Source organism: Puntigrus tetrazona, chromosome 18 (genome assembly GCF_018831695.1).
Source record: "Puntigrus tetrazona isolate hp1 chromosome 18, ASM1883169v1, whole genome shotgun sequence".
Taxonomy (NCBI): domain Eukaryota; kingdom Metazoa; phylum Chordata; class Actinopteri; order Cypriniformes; family Cyprinidae; genus Puntigrus; species Puntigrus tetrazona.
Genome location: NC_056716.1, coordinates 8,645,114 through 8,668,035, shown reverse-complemented (window position 1 = coordinate 8,668,035; position 22,922 = coordinate 8,645,114). Strand labels below are relative to the sequence as shown.

General features: G+C 36.8%; 1 protein-coding gene across 2 annotated transcripts in view; it reads left to right on the top strand.

The window, feature by feature from the left end:
- mafa (v-maf avian musculoaponeurotic fibrosarcoma oncogene homolog a (paralog a)) overlaps window positions 1-22,922 on the top strand; it is a 94,242-nt gene that overhangs the window by 57,689 nt on the left and 13,631 nt on the right. The gene's annotated exons all lie outside the window — the stretch shown is intronic.

The window sequence follows — 22,922 nt, the reverse complement described above, 5'->3', positions numbered from 1 at the left end:
TACATGTCGTTAGGCAGCAGCATACAACAGCCACTTACTGTCAAGGATGCCATCATTTTAACTGGTCAGTATTTCACTTCTGAAATGCTTTCTCTATACCTGCCAATATCCGGCTATTCGGCTGCCTAATGGACATACTGTAAAGACTACCTCATTACAGCCCATTACAGGAGAAAGAAAAATTAAATGTGAATGAAGAGAGAGAGAAAGAGAGCACGAGAGAGAGAGAGAGAGTGAGAGAGAGCAACAAAAAGAGAAACAAGGAACTGAGACCAAGAAAGTGAGAACTAAATGCAGTTTGGTTCTTCAGTGTTCATATTTAGTCTACCATTACGGTTTGCAGTCGCCTTGCATGGTTTTGCTCACAGATAACCAAAACAGCTGTAAATGGCCATTAAATGATAGCATCAGTATCAAACCGTGCTGTGTAAATTGCTAAGCAAACCTTTATGCACTCTCAGATTCCTTCATGTGAGAGCATTTTAATAGTTGCATATGGCTTTCATTTAGAAAGTGCCTGGACAATCCTTTAAAAGTTAGGAACTCTGATAAACAGAGGAATGTCAAAATCCATTCAGTTACTAGGGTCATTCACAGCGTGTAAGTCAAATGGTGTCGTATTATGTAAAAAAACGATCGAATACCTTCTTTACTCATTGAATACAGTGTACACATTTTAAATACTTTTTAAAATGACAAATCTGTTCTTTAACCATTGCTTTGCCGTAAAAAGGTCAAAGTGCCGGATACTTTTTTTAAATACTTACCCTGGCAAACAGTTATATAGGTACACAGGGGTCCCACGTGTGACAGTTTCTATCATATTTGGACGATCGCCACACCAAATTAAAATTAAACTGCTTTTAAGCATCTGTTTTCAACATAGGGCCACTTCCTGTCATCTAGCCACTCATTACACAAGCGAGTCACCGTAGAAAGATGTCACTGTCACATTGTGATTTTAAGCCATTTTTAAAGCGTTTTTAATAGATTTAAAGTTATATAATGAGATTTACATTTTACTTTTGCACCATTTTGCACCCATAAAAAATCTAAATGCATTTTAACAGAGACAATTTATCTCACAGATGTGATGTGAACTACTCGTATGGTTTTTTTTTTTTAGATCTGAACAAAAAAAGGTGTCAGATCAAAGTGTTAAATGTTTTGAGGACAAAAGGAAAGTCGGAAACCCATATGCACAAACACACTGACTTTCATGCTCAGATGTTGACCCTGTCTCAGCCAATCTTCCAGCCTGCTGTAGGAAGTTCTTTGGCTCTTCCTTGACCTTTGCCAGAATAAGCCTCTTTGGGGAACAAATGTCCTACTTTGCTATGACAAGTCCAGGTCAGACCTATAGACATTGCATCACTGAATCCCCTTGCCACAGATCCCGACCACTGAGTGGCATCCTCATGTAAACGCGTTGTTGTCAAATTCATACTCCTGCCTTGTCAAAACATACGAAAACGCGGTTTAGCACCTGCAGCCTGATAAATGCATCCCAGCAGTTTTCACTGCAGCTTCTTCTTGTTGGAGCACACAGAGGGCATGTGTTGTTTACATGCATTAAGTATTTAGTATGACCTTAATATGAATAATGTATAAACTTACACATTTATATATTCTAAATAATACAAATAACTGTGCGTAACATGATATTTATGTTTTAATGTCTAGGCATATGCTATGAAAAAAAAAACAAAAACGTTAATCTTGCAATTTAATGTACATTGTTCATAATTGTTGCGTGTTTAACAATTAATGCATCACACTACTGTAGGCATACATTATATAGCCAAGGGAACGCATGCAACAATGCACAAGGGACAACACATAATAAAATAAAAAAGCAGCTTCATCCAATATTAAAAGCCAATATTAACACATTACTGTGATCCAGATGTTACACTGCCATTGCCAGAATCCAATTACTCACTCTCAGGGGGAGGGTACAGTGGGTAGGACAGGGTAGAGCTAGTGGCGGCTATTGATTTGCCCGTCAGCACAAAGACCTGTGGTGGCTCTGTCTTTGACCGCACTCATGCCTGTGCTGTGCATGTAATGGGGATGAATGGGAGGACAGACGGAGATCTGTATCGTCAGCCTTTTATAAGAACCCAGTTTCTGACATCCCAGTGTTGAATCGGAGAAATAATTAGGAAAATAAATATGTTTAAAGCTGTCATGATTAAAAAGAAAGCTTTAAAAATATTTCTATTTTTATGTATTTATTTATTTCTCTGCCTCCTTTTTACATTTCTACTAGAGTATCAGCTCTCCCATTGGTCCTCACCATTTTGTACGTTGCGCTCACGTTAAAGGGGACCTATCATGTGCCTTTTTACAAGAGGTCTGCGATGTCCCCTGAGTGTGTTTGTGATGTTTTATACAGATCATTTTAAAATTGCAACTTTTAAGGTGTAAGCTAAAAGGTGCCATTTTTAAAAGCAAATCAGAAAAGGGCAGCAATACTGGTGCTAGCCTTTGCAAATAAACATTTGACTATTTGTACAAGCCTGTTATCTTTACCAAAAAAGCCTCAGTTTTAAAAGTCATCTGACTGTACTATGTATAACAAATGATCGTTTATAAATTACACAGACGAGGAGCACGGCATGATAAAAATTATCGACAGCTGGTCTCATGGTGCCATTGCGTGCTATTACAAACTTTCCCACATGTGCTTATGAGCTTCACATTGCTTTCATATGCAATTTGAACTAATACATTCCTACTTACAATCATTACAGTAGCATGTGAAGGAAGCATCAGTAAAAACAGGCATTAGCTAATCATTGGCGCAGACTGCCAAGTAGCTCTTTCAGAAAGGCAGTTTGTAAAACAAACGTGTGATACTTTGTCTAGAGTTGACGTCTGTGCCCAAAGTGTTGGTATTGATCCCTAAACATATAGAGAGGGCTTTACCGATTTTTTACAAGATATTTCCTTCGGAAATGAAATTTAACCACAGTGTCCTCAGCAGCTCAGATGTATGTCTGTGGAGACTCTTATGTTTATTGGTCCATCCTAACACACAACACTTGTAATGCCTTTTTAGCGCTGACATTGTATCTCCAGCAGCTAACATTACAGCAAAAAAAAACAAAAAAACAGTAATGGCGGAATACAGCTTCTAACTCAGGCCTGTATCTGTGCTAATAGGGCTAACAGATATGCATTAGGCATTTTCAGTGACATGTAATAAGGCATGTAATGAGAGAGAGAGAGAGAGAGAGAGAGAGAGAGAGAGAGAGAGAGAGAGAGAGATTTTATTATTATTATTATTATTATTTTAATAATCTCTCTTCAAACAAGCAGTGTTGTCTTTCTCCCTTACTACATGTCACTGAAGGGAAAATGTCTTATAGCATATGCCATGTAAGATATTAGCTCTCTGAACTGTCCAGAGGAGCCATAACTCATAATTTATGAGGCCTAACTGTCTGTCACTCCAAGAGGATGATTTCTTCATAGCAGGAGATGTCATATTTTAAGATGTTTAGCATAATCTTTTAACATAAACATTATGTTGCTATCATGAAATCACTGACATTTTCTTCTGGATGTTAATAATATTTTTTGGATATTGCACATTCTTAAATGTAAGCCTTCTATAATTCTTAATGAATACTATATGCCTGTTCCTACAACTGCATTTTAGTTCATGTAGTACACTAAAAGCAAGTTGCTTTTTAAAAAAAAATAATATGCTAAATTCACATATTTCTGGCACACTTATATAGCTGGTTTATTTTATTTTATTTTCAATTGTATTATGGTTAGTTTTGTATTTTTTTAAAACCTCCTTGTTCATATGGCTAAGGAGCAAGATTACAGTGGCTCTGGTGCTCAAACCTTTAACTATGCTAAATGTCACAGAATGTCACAATGAAGCATGGAATGAGACCAGACTTGCCGCGGGTTAGTCCCTTTGTTTCCCTTTCTTTTTTGATATCAGTGTGTGCTTTGGGGATCTGGTTGGTGTGGTATCACCTTTACCATTTTTTGTAATTCACATCTACTGCTGTAAATAGAAAGGCCTTAAAATAAATAAATAAGTAAAGGTATTATAAAATGAAATGCAAGCTCTTGGGAAATTGCGGCTGAGCATTTTGTGTGAACAGGAATCAGAATGCCAAAAATTGTGATCCTGAAATCAAGACCATTGAAACAATATCCAGCAAAACTGCTACTGAATATACATAACCTTAACTTAAAGGGATTATCAGGTGACCATATTCAAGTTAACATGATTCTTTACGAACCTATATATATATATACTTAGGTTAAAATTTCTGATTGAAGAGTGACTAAAATAATAATAAAATAATAAGAAATTGTACCAAATAACGGACGGATTCATTAGATATGTACTAGGAAGGATGTCATTTTTTATTTGAAACCAATTTGAAACTACTACAGAGCAGTGGTGAGTCTGTGGTTAGAATGCCCTTCGCTTTGCGTAACATAAATGGATTTTATTCATTGTAATGGAGGTAAATTTAATTTGATGTTAAAATATGTGATCTAATGTCAGTACTGTTTGTTTATGGGGAGGTTTTGGCAGCGTTTAGCTACGAGTGATGTGCAAGGTTGCAGTCTGAAGTTCGTAGTTCCCCCTGCGAACAGCAGCCCGTCACCAGCTCAGATTTCGGGGTCGTGACGACATGTACATTAGCGCTATTTTGGGAATCAGTGATCACAGAGAACGTCTGAAGACACTTAAAATAAAATGCTACTTTTAAGTGTTACTTTTATATAAAATGCTTGTTAATGAGTTTAAATGTGTGTACAGGTAATATTGTAAACTATGTTGCATTCCTGTAAGTAAATTGAATTTGTCTTGTATTTTGTCCATTTTATGTGTTTTTATAATTACTTTTAAACAATAGTTGACTTAAATTAAACAACCCAGCTCGGTGGGTAACACGCAACCAGCTTTTTCTAATATTTGCAAAACACTGGGTTGCCAAATTAACCAAATTGTGTTTTTATTTTTAACCCAGTATTTTTTAGAGAGTATTTATTTGAATACCACTTTATTTTGATAGTCCACTTTAGAAATAACAGTAAGTAACTTTACAGCTACGTGTCATGTGGTAATCATTAGAGTATTTGTAGGCCGCCTGCTATCTAACACGTTATTTGGATGGGTCCACAACATATAAAATGCAATGAGAGGCTTTGCAACTTTGCTTGAGAATATTTCTGCTAACCTAACCTAAGCAGTGTGTTGTTTTTTGCCCCCCATCACCCCCTGTCTATGAGAAACCAGAACTGTTAGCAATCAGGTGATTAACTGAACAATTTGCTTCTCTTGATTGAATCGTGTTCAGTGTGAAAGGACCTTAATCATATAACCTTAACAGTAAATTAATATCCTGTATTTCTTTTTCTTTTTTTTAAATTTTGAAAAAAGACTGCGTGTCAGTCAAGGTAGCAGTAAACCGTTAGCTGCTCCGGTCATGTTCTATTGACCTGGAGAACCTAGCAGGACACTAAGCAATGAGTTCACCATCCTAGATCTTACAGATTATGCCCTGGTGGTGATGATGATGATGATGATGGAGGTGTTCAAGTTTGTGAATGGTGCCTAGGTTGGCATTTTTGTCACAGTTAATTTTTACGATTCACTCATAACACGTGACAGAAAAGCGTTTGTCGCCACCAACATCATGCAAAATAAAGAATGGCCTCTATGATATTTTTTTTTTTTCCTTTGCACACTTTCCTTTGCGTAGGTAATACGTGAAATCTTGCCACAGGGCTACATTTATGTACCAAACTTTAGAAGTCAGTTCAATCGATCTATTCTTCTAGTCATCGGAATGAGAAACGGAATAAATTGCCTTTCTAGATTTTTGAGGATGTTGCAGACTTCTCCAGCGGTCTTTGTCATGCAGAACAACCTTGGCATGTTTATCATGTGAGCTCTGGTGATCTGGCATCTGATGCTGGCGAGGGCATGTAAATGAATGAGGGGAAATGACGGCAGTTTACCGCACGTTCCATAGTAATTTCACAGCTGTCATCCCCCGTGAGAGTAGCTCACCTTTACACGAGAGAACATCCAAACACACTCTCGCAAAGCCTCGGGCCTCTCTTAAGGATTAAAGGAACAGCTCACCCTAAAAAGAACAATCTGCCACGATTGACTTACCCTCGCGTCACTCAGAACCTCAGTGGCAGAGTGTCTAAAGTTAAATAAACTGACGCTTATGTGTTTCAATTAAATAGAGCTATTCTTAAATTGGTCAAAACAATCACCACTTAACTAAGTTTTACTGTAATACTGTAATAATGCTAAAAATAATAATAAATAAAAATAAATGGGAAATTGTCACATGCCTTCTCTGTTATTTCTATTTCTATTTCTGTGTTTTAATTAAACATTTTAAGTTAAGGAAACTCACTTTTTTTCCTGCAACATATGCAAATGTAATTTGGTGAATTTGCTCAGAATTAATTTGTTAAATTGTGCATTGCAGACATTCCCAAACCAGAGTTTAGGCAAATTCATGCTGCCTGCTTCCATGTATTTCACTGTCAGGCTTGTGTGTGTGTGTGTGTGTGTGAGTGTGTGTGTTTTATTCCATATCGCGTTTCTTTCTGTCTTCCATTTTTCTACTTTAAAGGACGACGATCTTGCTAAAGTAGCGTGCCGTGATTTTTTATTTGACACCAAACATATATTTGTGTAAAGTTCATGTTAATTAGCTACTTCTCTTTGCTAAAGTTCACCTCAGTTGCAACAGATGCGCACTGCCCTCAGACATGCTGTGGTAATTTGTCAAATCTGGTGCTGTATTTAGTACATGCACGAAAGAGCAACCGCATGAGATGCATGTTCGTTTGCATGTCAAGATATTACAGTCTGTAGAACCTCTTCAAAAAGATTCCTCCAATATTTTGTTCCTAATAAGATAACAATGATAAATATTTAAAACGTGACCATTGCGAAATGTAAAACTAAATTAAAATGGATTAGGTTTATGCTTATTATCTATTTATTTATTTTGTCAATTACAAAAGCATATTAAAATATATTACATTTAGTCACAAGTCATTACTAATATACAGTATATATATATATATATATATATATATATATATATATATATATATATTTTTTATTATTATTATTTACCATTACTACTTTTAGCACAGTTGGGTTTAGATATGTACTTAGTAAGTCAATTCTCATTGTCCTGAAGTAGAGGTCACAGACCAAGTCACACGAGGTTGGAGAGATAAACAGGACGGCGCTCGTGTCCGCTGATCGCCCCTGAAAGGTGTTTGTATCGGACCTGACCATTTGGGACACTTTTACATGGACAGATCAAACTTCAGAAATGAAATCCAGCAGGTCACCTTTAGGATATTTATTTTTTTCTTATTTGTGCATGTAAATTGAACCTGCCATGATAGGACACAGTCTAAAATTAACTTATGTACTGTATGTTAGCATACAGAAGCTCTGCAAAACACAGAAAAAAATTATATCTATCTATCTATCTATCTATCTATATATATATATATATATATATATATATATATATATATATATATATATATATATATATATATATATATATATATATATATATATATATATATATATATAATATCAGTTTGAACAGAATTTCTTTTAATGTTTTAAACTTTTTTTCTTTTTTTCTATAGAGGACAATGGAAGCATAAAAAAAATAATAACAATGATATGTAAGTGCTATATACTAAATATATATACTAAATAAAAAGAAAAAGAATATAATAGAAATAGAAGCAGGCTAGTTACTTTTTGTTAATAGTAAAAATGTAGTTTTTTTTCTTTTTAACAAGCAGTTAGTAAATTAACAGAGCGCAAGTCTAAAAGGAGCGTTTTTTGTTGTTTATTTTATTTTATTTATTCATTATTATGATTTTTTTTAAAGAATACAACCAGAACTACAATAGAGAGTGCTAGAGTTAGAGGGTCAAGTAAAGATATAAGTCACGCACTTTAGGCCAATTCTTGAAGACGGTTAAGGACTGTTATATAAATACCATTTATGCAAAATAGTTCAAATAAATAAATACATTTTTGTATACCTTGTTTTCAAAATGTACACAGTTTGCAAATGAAAGAACAAATAAATAAATGTAGTTTGTCCAAAAATGTGATAGTTACTGAATTCCAAATATATTTGAAGTGTCTTGGGTGTACAAATATATTGTGGCGTTTGTGCAAGTGTAAGTTTTTATTTATTTTCATAACATTTTTTTTTTTTTTTTTTTTTTTCTAAAGTGCCTGTACTACGTACTAAATGAGATGTAATTAAGCAATGATTCGCATTCACAGACTTCTGATATTTTTCGTACTCAGTTCAGATTTGCTCAGAACAAATATGACAGAATATCTTCAAACGAACAGCTGCTTAACTCGCTCGAGCATCAAGCATCCCTTATCATGACACAGTTGTGTAATCAAACACCTCTGTCACCGGCGGCGCATTTCTGGGGAACTCTAAGTGGCACTTATTTGCACACAAGCGGCCTTTGATGGTGCAGAAACTGTTTGCGCATTGAGCGTCGCCCTTTAACGACACGTCTCACCGCTATTTGCATAATATCCGTCAAACAGTTGAGTGTCTAACGAGTAGCGTGTCACGCAAAACCTTAAAAGAGCGTCTCTTGTTCACTTCTGTCCTTCATATCCGTGCACGGTATGTGAGTTTCAAGCCTCTTATGACGCATTTGTGCCGGTACGGCACAACCTGCGCCTGCTTTTTTGCAGATGGCAACAAAAAAAAAAAACTTCTTATCGCAGCATTTGTTAGGGACAGAAAAAGAGTTCCCCCCCTTATGCGATTATGTGTTTGTTTATTTATTTTTCCGCTGAACGCAGCTGCTCGGGCCCCTCCATGCAGAAACGCCCAATATGGCTCCACGGCTGTACACGAGGCTGGGGGCCAAGAAGGGCAATTTTTTGGAGAAAGGCACCGGTGGAGTATCACTCGCGATGGCTCCCAGTGGGCATAATTTTCAAACAGCCCCCTTCCATTCACTTTCATCTTTTCTTCTTCCTCCACCTCTTTGCGCGTTGCGGTGTGTGTGTTTGCTGACATGAGCACTCAGGCGAGCTGGTAGCAGCTCTCATAGTGCTGCATCTGTTATCGAACAGTCGCTCGTACGCGCGGCGGCAGGAAAACTCAATTGGAACCTCAGTAGCGTCGTGGATGTGAGCTGAGCGTAATTCACTATCGCGGAGGAATGCGCCGCATTCACGGCCTGCTGCAGATTTGCCCCGGTAAAACACACCTGCCACTCACAGCCGCTCACTGCCGATTGCTTTAGCAGCGGTGCAGAGAGAAACGCGAGATGCTGCATCTCTAAAGCGGCGTGCATTTTTAAGTTTGGAGTTGGTTAAGGCACATATACATAAAGTAGCCTAAATATATGCGGTCATTTTAGTTTGCGATTCGATACGTGGCACGGTCTTAATGCTCGAATGCGTTCTTAGGGAGGTTTGTGGAATATGTAGTGTGCTAATAGACAAACACTTATTTGTAAAGATAGTACACATTCTTAAGGGCACTTAAAACATGCGCTATATAATAATGTAATTAAGCGCTTAAATTGCCATTAAAGCACTTTTTAAATGTATTTCTCACTGTCTTTAACTAAAGGCTTATTGCAAATTGTGTTAGTTATGGATTTCTACACTTTTCTTTTTTTTTTTCTAATTCCTGTTTTTATGTATTATTATGTTATTTGATTTTATTTTAGGTTTTGTTGAGATTTTAAGTACACTCTGATACAATATAAGTATGAATAAATTGAAATATGAAACACTTACGAGTCAAACTTAAGCAGGTCAAAATGTTCACATTTACTTTCAAGTAGTCTTTTTTTTTTTTTTTTTTTTTTTAAGTAAACATTTCAAATGACATTTTGAGGCTTTTGCATCTTAACTCTTCAAATGTTTTCCTCAAATACACATTGATGACCACAAGTGAAATATAAATATATATATATATATATATATATATATATATATATATATATATATATATATATATATATATATGTGTATATATATATATATATATATATATATATATATATATATATATATATATATATATGCATCATGCAAGTACTATTTGCTGAATGTTGTCTTAAAAAGAAAGTCATAACAGATTAATATGTAGTCAGTCACCCTCTATCATTCTTGTTCCAATGCACATGCTAATAATCAAAACAGATTAAATCACTTCGCTCAGAGACCACAACACACTACGGTCAATCCATCAAACAACACAAACGTAAATCTGATATTGTTGTTCTAACACCTTTAATAACATACGTCTGAATATTGCTGTGTGCGCTGGAGCGATTTATTGGTTCAAAAAAAAAAAAAAAAAAAAATGCTATCAGACTCCCATAAGGAAGCAGATCCTGGTCGTCCGCCAATAATCCCGTTAACAGCATTGTTCAAACTCATTACGCATCCTGAAACAAAATAATAATCGCAAATCTACAAAGTCAAAATTTCTCTGAATAACGCCGCCAGTTAAGTTCTCTTCTTCCATCGTAAATCGAAGCGTAAGCTGCTTTCGCACGGTCCGCTGTGCGCTGCGTGTTAATGTTTGCCAAGTGAATTATGAATACACAGAGGTGCGGTGCTAGTGCTAGCTGATCTATGCTGAAGCTTCAGTTCATTCACTTGAAGGAAATGACATGGATAGCAGCCCGAGATGACACCTCATATTCTCGGCGTGTTTTAAAAACAGTCTTTAAATCCCTCAAACATTTAGCTGAACAAACATTTCTCACTCTCTATAACTAAATGCTTATACGCTTTACTTTGTTTATGGGAACATTTTAATTGTGCTTTTTTTATATATATATAATTCCTTAATATTTTGGCTTTGTTTTTATTCATTTCAATTATTATTTAATTATTATTTATTCTTATTTTTCTTTCTTTCTTTTCTTTTCTTTACTTTCCAGGACCCCTCATTACGATTACATTGCAATAGTAATAAAGACATTTCCGAAAGCAGGTTTTTGTCTAGAAGTAAACGTACAATGTCAAATTCATCTTTGTTGAAAGCGAGTTTCGGGTTTGAACGCTGGCGATTTGCATAACTTGTGAATGACTTCTTTCCTCAAATCTATTTATGCAGTCTCCTTCTCTTCTCCTTTCATTTCCTAAAAACCCAAGCTCTGGACAAGCCAAAATATGTGCTACTTGGTATTGGCTGCTTTAGTTCCCTAACAATAACTGCTTTAACAATTCTAAATCTAAAATTGCATTTAAATGCAGCATTCCTTTTTTTTTTCAGGTAAATAACTGACGTTTGACGTTATACAGTAATCATGTAAAGGTTTTACAAACGGTAAACAGGTGACAGCAACAACAGCAAAAAAAAAAAAAACTTGCTCAGACACAGTCTTTCCTGAGTAAGGACATAAGGACTTTGTGGGTGTGTGCGCGCGCATGCGTGTGTGTGTGTGTGTGTGTGTGTGTTTGAAGTGCATATGGAAAGGATCATTAGGAGGAGTGGTGAATCGTTTGGTATAAATCGAGTCATTAGGTATCCATTTGTGGCAGAGTAGCTTCCATATGACAGAGTGGGGTGGCAGGTCCTCTCTCTGCGCCAGACGGCTTCTGTTCTGCTCTCACATAAACAGACAAACAGATTGGCTCGTTTGCATTTCTCTGCTGGGAGACAGTTTGGCAACAGTTTATAGAAAACCTTTAACTTTTACTCTCTCTCTCTTTTTATTCACCACATTTCACACATTCTGCTTTAAATTTAAAGGTTCAGAGCTTGTCTAGAGCTTGTCTAGAATGGGATTTTCTGGAATTTTTTAAAAGCGTTCTTGAGGTGTTCTCAACAGCCTTGAGGTGTGCTCTGGGATACCTTTTTAACCGAACACTTGTAATTAATGTAACGTCTTCGCGGAAATGCTTATGATAACACAATAGCTTTTTGCCTGTACATATCCAGCATTTTTAGCTTATTCAGCTTGTCTAAACACTTGACTGTTAGCTGTAGTATATTATAGCTTGTAACACCAAAAGATGAGTGTATATCACATTCTGTATGCAGTAAGCCTTCCGTTCTGCACACAGACTTCTGTTCACACTCTTCATGCTGAAATTCATCTTCTGCTCTCTATTTTGGTCCATTAGCAGAGGCAGGGCGACCACTCAACTGATGCCCGAAATGACATTAATTATGACCGCAGACAGAAATAAGCACTTATAGACAATCACGCTGTCAGCAATATAATCTCAGCCCTCTCGTGGCCAAAGGCACATTCAGTTTATTCTATATATCGCTATGTCAGTTTGACCAACGTTCGCAGCACGTGTCCAAGCGCGCAGTTCACAGGAAAATTCTCCTCGGAGGCTGTATCATGTTGCCCAAACGACCTGTGGCTGTCGCTTCCGCGCATCTGTGCCCCTGTGTGCCCCCTCACGCGCTTGGTTTTGGCTGACTCTGTCACGCGTTGGCTGTAGATGTGTGAGATAGAGGAGAGCATCGACAGTGAGATAATTACCCGCCAATCACCAGATTTGGATAGACGGTGTGAGAAAAGAAAGAGAGCGGAGGTGACTGACAAGCCAATAACATGCACCTGAAACGACACGCCGCGGTGCAGCTGCAGTTTAACACGCCGTTCTGCTCTGGCAGAGCGTGGATGTGTGTTTGTTTGCTGAACACTTTACTGTGTCAAAGCAGCGTCTGTTCTGATATCACCCCTCGACGGTGAAACAGAGAGGCCGCGAGCAAAGCGTTTGGCTTCGTATCAAAACTCCCCGCTTGAACGCCGTGCCGCCGAGAGGCCAAGCATGTGTTTTTTATTACGATTTTATTATTATATATTAAAATACCAAATCCAGGTTCAAGAACTCGAGATCTGTTTTTCTTTGAGAGGTGGGGCGGTTTTGCTTCTTCCATTTCACGCGCGTGTGTACGTGTTTGTGCAATGCACTGTAAAAGACAGGCCTTCTTTGAGATTCTTACGAATGTTAGAAATTACAGTCATCGACGCACACTGATAATAACCAGATGTTGTCAATAGCGCTTTATTCGCTTTGTGAAATACTTTCAAATATTATTCACACACTTAACACGGTTAAGAACTATTTAGAGAGAGGGGGAAAATAATTCACGGAGACATTAAGTGCTAATTTCCATGTCTAGAACCTGGGTGGAACAAATTATGCCCTGTTCATGCTGTAAAAACTTTCTTGGTCTCTGTAGAACGATTTGGACCAGAGAAAAACAACAAGGGTGGGCCTCCCGGTTTAAACCGAAACAAAATTAAATATTTATCTAAACATATCTAAATCTCCAGGTGTCTACAAAATGACTGTTTTTCTTTACATTCCATTCACGATGTGTTGATAGGCCTATTTTTATTTATTTATGTATTTTTAAACTGCTTAACTAATTAACCCCTCGGTTATTAAATCCATAAATTACTGTGATTGAGTTAGGTAAAATGAAGGACATTTTAACAAAGATTACTGTACAGCAGTGGCAGTGAAGAACTTGAAACGAGATGCAACGCTTGCAAATAATGCAATAAAATAAATGCAAAATTGCATTGCCAACACTAAGGACTCATTTAATGGGTTAAAAGTAAATATACTTAAAAGTATATTTAAAATAGTTTAATCCTAAGACAAGGGACTCTTAAAAGTTGCACTCTGTCTTTTTAAATACTACTGTAAGAATCACTTTATAACGCACAACGAACAGCGAGATCTTGAAAGAAAGAGGAGTGCTCAAGATAAGCGTTTGATGGAGGAACAGATGGCTGTTAGCACAACTCTCTCCACTTGTTTCACTGGTGTTCACTGGTTGACTGATGCTAACCATCCTCAGCAAAACATTCCACAGACAGACTGGGTGAGAGAAACAACTCCTCAGTCAACAGAAAGAGAACAAGGAGGAGTAGAAGGAAAAGCTTTTTTAACGAGTGAAAGAAAGTGCTGCAGGAACTTATTTGTGATAAATTATTCGAAGTTATCCAATTATCCAAGCTGCTTCTTCACTTCGTCTAATTCTACAATAACTGAAATTTTAGATTTCCGGAAGAAGATGTTATTTATTGATTTAATGAGCTAAACGCAGTGGTGGAAAGTGTACTTAAGTAAAAATAAAATAATTTACTCCAGTACTAAAAAATAATAAAAAAGTTTTAAACACTTACATGTTTTTACTAAATATTAATATTATTTATACGGTATTTCCCATTTCAGGAGATAATTAAATTGGGGTTTAAAATCAGAACATGACTCTGCTGACTGGCAGTCAAAGCAAAGTGCTGTTTAATCGTCCCTCCCTCGCTGCTGAACCGGGCTTTTGATTTGTTTTGCACCCGAGTCAGACCTGTCTGTTATTGGCTGAAGGCACAGGGCTCCATCGCAGCAGTTTGAAAAGTGTCCATCAAGCACAGCAGCTCCTCTGCTCTTTTTTTTGTTTTTGTACTTTTGGTAACCTCAAGTAAAAGTACCTCGATTTAATTATACTCAAGAAAGTAGAAAAAAAAATGTACTCAGGTACTGTAACAAAAGTATTTAAATAATTAATTTCCTATACTAGAGTATACTAGAGTGGGAAATATTTTAGAAAACGTCATTAATCACAGGTCTAAATTCATCTTAAAATGAACAAATTTTGCATTGGCTGCTGTTCTGTGTTCACTAACAACAAACAAAGGCATAATTTATCCGTATTGTCAAATAACACAATTTATTTGATTTACAAGGTCCAAATGACGGAATCCCTAAGAGGCAATGCATTATTCTAGCATTATTAAATTCTGGTCATGAGAATACAAGACAGACAAAAAAAAAATAATAACACAAGGCCTCTTAGGGCTTCTGTATCAAATTGTATAAGCCCTGCCATAAAAGAGTGAAAAGAACTGACCATAAGAGAGAAAGTTTCAAGAGAAAAGAGAAAGCCCAGTTTTTTGTCATTCTGACAGCTGTTAATTTAGAAAGAAAAACTTTATTGAGTCCAGATGGCCACAGTCAGCAAGAGAGAGAGAGAACAGAATAATCTTGCCTCAGTATGTGTATGTATCCTTTTGACTGGAATTTAAATGAGCAGAATTCAAATGGTTGTTAATTCAGCATTCTTACCAGTGTGATTAGTGTTGCGTTATAATGCTATATAATTACACAAGTAAACTGTTCCTGAGTTGATTGTGGAACAGGTAATGAGTAGAAATGCTTAAGCATTGATTAGCAACTCATGTAAAAAGATCATGAAGAAAAGATCTGAAGATCCAGAGAAAAGCCCCTATGCCTTAAAAACCAAATAGATCTCAAGATTTAACCCCATCTAACCTCATGAAGAACCACCTCCTACATACATTAGTTTACATAACACTTTTTTTTACAACACCCCTTAATATATCAGCTCCTAAAGAATGAGCAATACAAAACTGTGAATCATATATTTTACTGTAATGGTGGGCTGAATTATAGCTCTGCATTTAACCCATTCAAGTGCACGCAAACAGCAGTGAGTAGTGAACACACACACACACACGCACACACACATTGCGAACACACAGCCGGAGCAGTGGGCAGCCAGTGGTTACAAGTCTACGTTGTAAATATATCTGGTGTATGTTGCAGTACATTGCATGTAGCATATACTATTTATTATGTACTATAAATGTAGTGTATACTATGAATTATTGCAATTCATGTATACTGTATAATTAAATGTTGGTAAAACATAATACATGTCTTGGATACTGTATGTATACTGCAGGAATTTATTATTCAGCATTAGTTATTTATTTAATTAGTCTTCACTGAAAGGGACTTCTTCAACTGTGCTGTTGCATGGCATAGTTACAGCCAAGTTGTGCAGAGGGCAGTTGACATTAAATGTTATTGTGGGTGGCAAAATTCGGCAAATTGGTGTAAAACTAGTAAATAAGCAACGATTAAACGTCTTTTAACTTGTGTCTGTACTTGTCCAAGTTCCAGCTGGTTAGGACAAACATCATTAAAATGATTAACATTAATTCAATTCCGGTCTCACTTACATAGGTTAATAGTGTTGTAAACACTCATCTGTTCTGTTTGCCTGTGCTTGGATTAAAGACAATATTGATTACTTTTTTTGGATATTGCCCGTTTGCAACACAATGTAAGAGAAGGCCAGACCAAGAATGGATTTGCCAGCACTGCCATTGCCTAAAAGGGGTTAACATTTTTGGACTTTTCTGTTGAGTTCTGCCATCTCACTGTCACCTGCCCCTACAACGATGTCTCAGAGCCTGACCCTAATAATGCTTCTGACCATGGAGTACATGTAGAGTGTGAGGGCATGGAGGAAGGCACCAACCAAAAAGTCCAGAATTGTCTGTCGTCCCAATGGCTCTGTCCAACACTTCAGAAAATTCAGAATCTTCAGAACCTCCTATGTCTCCTGAGTCTCCAAGGGTCCCACCCTACACATGCTGTACTGTTTTCTCTCCCAGTCTTCCTCTCCTGCCTCCTTTCCCTAAATTAGCCAGATCCTCAGCCCTGCTTCCACTGGTTCTTGTCAGCCCCTCAGCTCACTCTCAGTCAACGCCATCTGGGCGCCTTGTCTTAGCACGGGACTTTCAGTCTCCAGCTTTGTTTGGACATAATGATTTCCTGTTCCAGGACTCCACCTTAGCCCTCAAACCCATCTGCTCCTACTTGGGTCCTTGCTTTTTTATCTCCACAAAGGAGGTGGGTTCATCCTATGGGTCCACATAGTTCCCTCATCCTTCTGGCACCACCTAGGTCAGTCTGCAGTGCTCCTCCACTACAATATTCTCCTCTGGCTTTGCCTAGTCCCTCAGAGTCCCTCTGGCTCTGCCTGGCTCCACATTCCCTCTGGTTCCTCCTTGGTTTTCAGTTGCTCCGGCTATATCAAGCGACCAACAGTATCACAATGGCTCTTCGACTCTTCATCTCTACCTTAGACAAATCCGTCACTGGTTATGTCTCCATTAGTTGGCTATCTGGTGTCGTCAGCCTCACTTCCACCAACGCTCCTCTCTCTGTTGACTCTACAGTGGGCTATGATCTTTGCTCTGCTTCCAGTCCTCCATCGCTGGGTAATGCCATTTCTCTGCCTGCTTCTTTTGCCATCACTTTGACATCTCCGCGCTCCCCTCTTAGGCCCCTTCTCATCTGTTTATTCGTTGTTTTTGCGGCATAAGTTTGTGCTTTCTGAGGGGGGTGGGTGGAGGTCTTTTTTTCAGTTTAATTGACTTTTATCTTGTATTCTTTAGTTCCTATCTCCCTTGGTTCATTTTCCTCATTTGTGGATATACTGATACAATTAGTTATTTAGTTTCATCTATATTTCTTTAATTTAGTTTGGTGTCGGTACTTAAATTCATCCTTTTCCTTTGTTCAGTGTCCAATCTCATTAAAGTTTATTGTGTTGTATACTCCCATCTGCCTTTTGAATTTACGGCTGTGGATTACTATTTCAGATTATGACTGTCTGCAACACATTGTGACAGTATGAATAATAATAAAAATTATTATTTAAATTCTCTAGCTGAGAAAGATTGTTGCATTTTATTTGTTTGTCATTTACTAGATATTTTTACTCGAACTCTTACTGTCAACAGACTGCAGCGATTTTCTGGATTTAGCTCTTTGACTGCTGAGGTCAGGATTGCATGTCGGGCAATAGTACTTCTTGACATTGGTTGTTGCTGCGAGATTTACTCCATCTCTTCCCTCCAACGAACACTAACACACATGTTCACGCTGCCCTTGCCTCTTGGCCTGCCAGTGCGATTACAGTGAGTGTTCAGTGAGCTCAGCAGAGCAGAGCAGGACGTATTATAAATGTTTCATTACAGCCACACACTGCTGTCTCCTCTTCGAGGGTTACCATAACACACACACACACTTTTTGTCTTTTGCTTCTTTATCTGTCAAGCTGTCTTTTTGTCTTTATCTTTAAGTCCTTGTAGTGTATTTTTTTTGAGTGCCTTTCTTTCTTTCTTTCTTTTCTTTCTTTCTTTCTTTCTTTCTTTCTTTCTTTCTTTCTTTCTTTCTTTCTTTCGTTCTTTCTTTCGGTGTACTGAAATCAAATGTATGGCCTTGGTTGTTGTTAGTGTTAGTATATATATATATATATATATATATATATATATATATATATATATATATATATATATATGCACTGATTTCTAATAAATAAATACATGTATAAATGATACATAGCATGTACTTTTAGCATGTTTACCTATATTCAAGGGAACATTTGGTCAAATAGAGCAAGATAACAATGCCACATTGCCACATTTTTACTTGTTACAGCATGCTCAGCTAAAATTAGTTCACACATTCGTGCATATGGTTAGGTATCTACATTAACATGACATTTGAGTGTTTCCTTGATGAGAATTGCATTTCACAAACGGTCGGATTGTGGCTGAATCATATGTGACTCATGTGTCCACTGACACATTTACTAGAATCTAACATGGGAAATTAAGGTGAACTTAGTTTCATTATGAAATATAGAAACTGTGACCAAAAACCTTTGAATTCATGTGGTCATATAGATATATTTTCAAAAATGATACATACTACATAAAATAATAATGTTCAACAAAATTGTAAGTTATGGATGGATTGCACTAGCAGACCAACCAGCACTTAATATGGAGAATTCTATTAATATGTGGTTCTGATTGAGCAATCTGTCTCTAAAGCAACAGTCACAGGCTGTGCGGATAAGGAACAGCAGTAGACGTCTCGAGAACCTTACTTTTAAAAGCAGGAAGAAAATAAGTGCAGGGTTCCCTCTTTTCTTGAAACTTGCCATATTTAGCAATATTGCTCAAGTGTCCAAATACATTTTATATTACTGTACATCAATGTATGCACACACACACACACACACACACACATACACATACATACTTGCATTTGTGGTTTAGGGGGACCCCTACATTACATAGGCGTAATGGTTTTTATACTGTATATACCATATTTTCCGTCACCCTATACCTAAACCCTTACAGAAAACTACTGGCAATTTTGAATTTCATAAAACACTGTTTAGGTTTTTTTTTTTTTTTTTTTTTAAGCCTTTTATTTTATGGGGACACAGCAAGTGTCCTCATAAACTATTTTTACATTGTTGCACACATTATACACATTTGTGTCCACATGAACCACAAAACACTCACAAACACCGCCGCCATATATTTCTTCAAAGTGCATTGGGTGTTGGATTATTTTATTCACAGGGGGGGATGTTCTGTCGAAGTTCACTGAAACTAAAGCGTTAGAAGAAAATCTTAAATTCTAAGGGCATGAAGTGCTTTTCACCCACACACAGTCTCCAGTATGGCAGAATTAAAACTACACCCAGAGAAAGTGTCATTCTAACAGAAGGTCATCTGTAATTTTCCAGACAACTCAATACTTCTCTTCCATTGAACATTCAGCTACTTCCTTGTATCATTTGGGTGCAAAGCTCCGAAACTCTGCGATAACATGAACATTACTTTGTTTAGAGCTCCTAAAAGTGAGCAGCAAGCACCTGGGACGTGTAAAATGTGCAAGTGCTTTTGGTCGCACATTCAAAATATCTTGTTTCACACACTTTTTTTCTTTTTCCGGGTGTGTGCTCTACAAGAGCATTTGAAACTGTCTATTTGCATTGGAGGTGCGGTGCATCCGTTCATGGTGATCGCAGGGACTACCCCTTTCAAATTGACCAATGACTTTTTTTTCTGAAATGTTTTGGAATTTAAGTTGAAAACGTATTTATATGCTTGAACATGCATTTAAAAATTTGCACAAAAACACCAGTAAGAACACTCTGGACTTGAGCCTAAGGATGGCTGTAGTTGCAGGGCTGTCATACTGTATACATAATATACTATAGATGGCCACACAGCCCATGTGTGCCAGAGGGCCCTTGAAATGTTCTATAATAACTGTGTATACCATAACCCAAAGACAGTTCTCATAAAATTTACACTGGCAGTCAAGTCTGACAAATAAAATTTATTTAAGCACATAGATGCTATAGGAATTTAAAACAAGAAAAAAAAAAATATCGATTGATCTATCTTTTTTTTAATTATGTATCTTTTTTTATATTATTATTCCAAATGGAAAAGGCACATGCTTTGTGGAGTGACCCATGTTGGGAGACAGTAAAGGACCGAAGTAATGCTAGAAGTAATGCATTTTAAATTTATATTTATATAAAATATATTAATATAATTATATACATGTAAATATTTGATAATTATATTTATTCGTAATTAAAGTTACTCTAATTTATTTATTATTAATTACTATTTTTTATAGGTTTAACATGTTTCAGTGCAGTTACATTAGTCTTAGATCAATGCTTTGTCTGTCGACAAAAATAGTCCCTCCATTGATTCATTTTAAAGCATCACCAAGATGCATAATATTCTCTGCAAGACTGTCTCTCTTCCCAAATCTGGTAAAAAGCATACAATTGACTTAAGGGAAATGTTTTGTAGAGGTATCAGGCGCCACTTTTCTTGTCAATAGATGACCCCGCTAGGACTCCAGTCAGTTGATATCCCAGAGTCCTCTGGTGTAGCGTCAGACAAGCGGCCACTCCGCAAACGACTCAGGCCAGGTGTAACAGTTTCAGCTAATTGCCTCATTAATGATTAAGAACCTCCAGCCTGCTCTAGCACTTCGCTTTGTGGGGGCAAATTGTTCTGATTGGTTTTATGCTGTCAATTATTGATGAGACAGCAAGCTCAGATGCTAGCACCTGCGTTAGAAGCTTCTCAGAGAGCCATCTCCTCCATTACACTGCACTCTTCATTGCTAGTGATAAAAACAAAATTCCCACTTTAATGGTAATATCCTGTCCATGGGTCACATTGAAAAGCTTGAATTTGTAGTCACAGAGGACACTAACTGAGTTCAGTGTTACATAGATACCTCTGTAGATGAATACACTCTGTACATGGAAGCTATTTTGAACGCCTCATATTAAGTTTCAGATCTGGGCCTGCTCTGAGATATGCATGTTCACAAAAGCATTAGGGCTAAAAGAAGTTCGCTAACCTCAGCTCGTTTCTAACTTTGAAGAGATACATTTAAACGTTTTCCCTGTGGATAACATGGGTGATTAGAACTGTTGGTTACCTTTGACACTGGGATATAATGGTGCATCTGTTAGAGAAGGACAGACATAACCTTCTGTGGTTCTTAAGTGCCATTGAAACTCATTGTCTACTTTCACCGAACAAAACAATTGTCCACTACTGGGCTTTGTCTCATATCCTACTGAATGGTCAAAATAAATGGCATTTTTAGGCAGAAAAACAGGCTCCTATGCAAAGGCTGTCAGTTGAAGGTGGTTAAATTGTACTGATGTCTGAGTCAACAGTTCAGTCCTAGTTTTATGGAATATGTTCCAAAAAAGTACTAAATTAAACAACAATATTTTTTTTCATATGAAATAACACTAGCTAGTGGTTAGCAAGCTACCATATGTGAAATAAAAAAATCTGTATAAATACTTGACGTCACGTTGAGCCATATAAAGTTGACATTTGGTTATTTGAAACTTTGGTCACTTATTTTAAGGTATGTTTTGTTTTGTTTTGCAGATTTTCAGACACTTCACATTATTGCCATTTTATTCGCTTTTAAGACACGCTATAAGCAATACCAGATTTTTTATGATAAACATTTTGATTGTGTTGCTTGGCATGCAGACCCACATTCAGAATGAGAGACAGGCAGCAGTAACATGCAGCTCTCAGTGGATGCTGATAGATTAGATCGAGTGTCAACTTTGCTCAACCACACATACCATGCAGTTTTCAAATATGTCTAAATTACTTGATTAGCCGTATCAGGTGTGTTTAATTAGAGTTGCACCTAAACTTTGCAGGACTCTGGCCCTCCACTGGAGTAGAAGTGTGCATATCTTGTAAGTGGTACACAGGTGTGCATATGCAACTAAAACATGGTTGACAGCTGTTAACGAACATTCAGCAAAAACAAACTGTGATACTACATACAATTTCTATTTGACATTAAACAAAAACATAAGCTGTTCCCTTTTGTTTTCAAAGCACAATGTAAAATTTTAATTGCTATTTAATTAGTAATGCTAAATCCAGCATGGGTTTTCACTGTGTGTAGGATGATCAACCAAATCTCCTGGTGCTCTTATGAAAACCAGGCTGAAAAAACGTATGTGTACTCCTGTGTATAAAGCAGCCGGTGATTATTATACTGTGGGGCTGTTCAAACCAGACAGGAGATTAACAAACCGGTGTGTGTTGCACGCATTCATTCATACCCTCTTGCAACTTGATTGATTCGTATGGGACTTTTTTTGTACACTAAAAGCTTGTTTTCTTAAAGTAGCAGTTACTGTACATGCAGTGCAAACATAAGAGTTTTTGCTTAATGGCCCACCCACATGCAGGAAAGTGTGGAGAAGCATGAATCATCCAGCTGTAGCCTTCATCATTCCCAGACGTGCCTTTTGGATGCAATATGATTGAATTCAAAGCATACAGTGTTTAGACTATAATACTGTTATGAACTATAGTCGCAGCTATGCTTTAAAGCTTACTATTTTAACTACGCAGTTTATTCATTTGTTTGTTTAAAATGCCTAATGGTAAGATAGACTAGACTATTTGTATACATTTCATTTTAATTAATTATTTAAATTGAAATTGGACCAAACATGTCTTGCTCATCTTCTTTGTTTACCTAATGTCTCTTAGCAACACCTGTGTTTTTTTAGATGATTTTTAGATATGATTTTTAGTGTTCATTTTGGATACTTTCCATTAGTACGATTTATTTTGAACACGATTATTTTTTTTTTTTCTGAAGGTCCACTTTAGACATT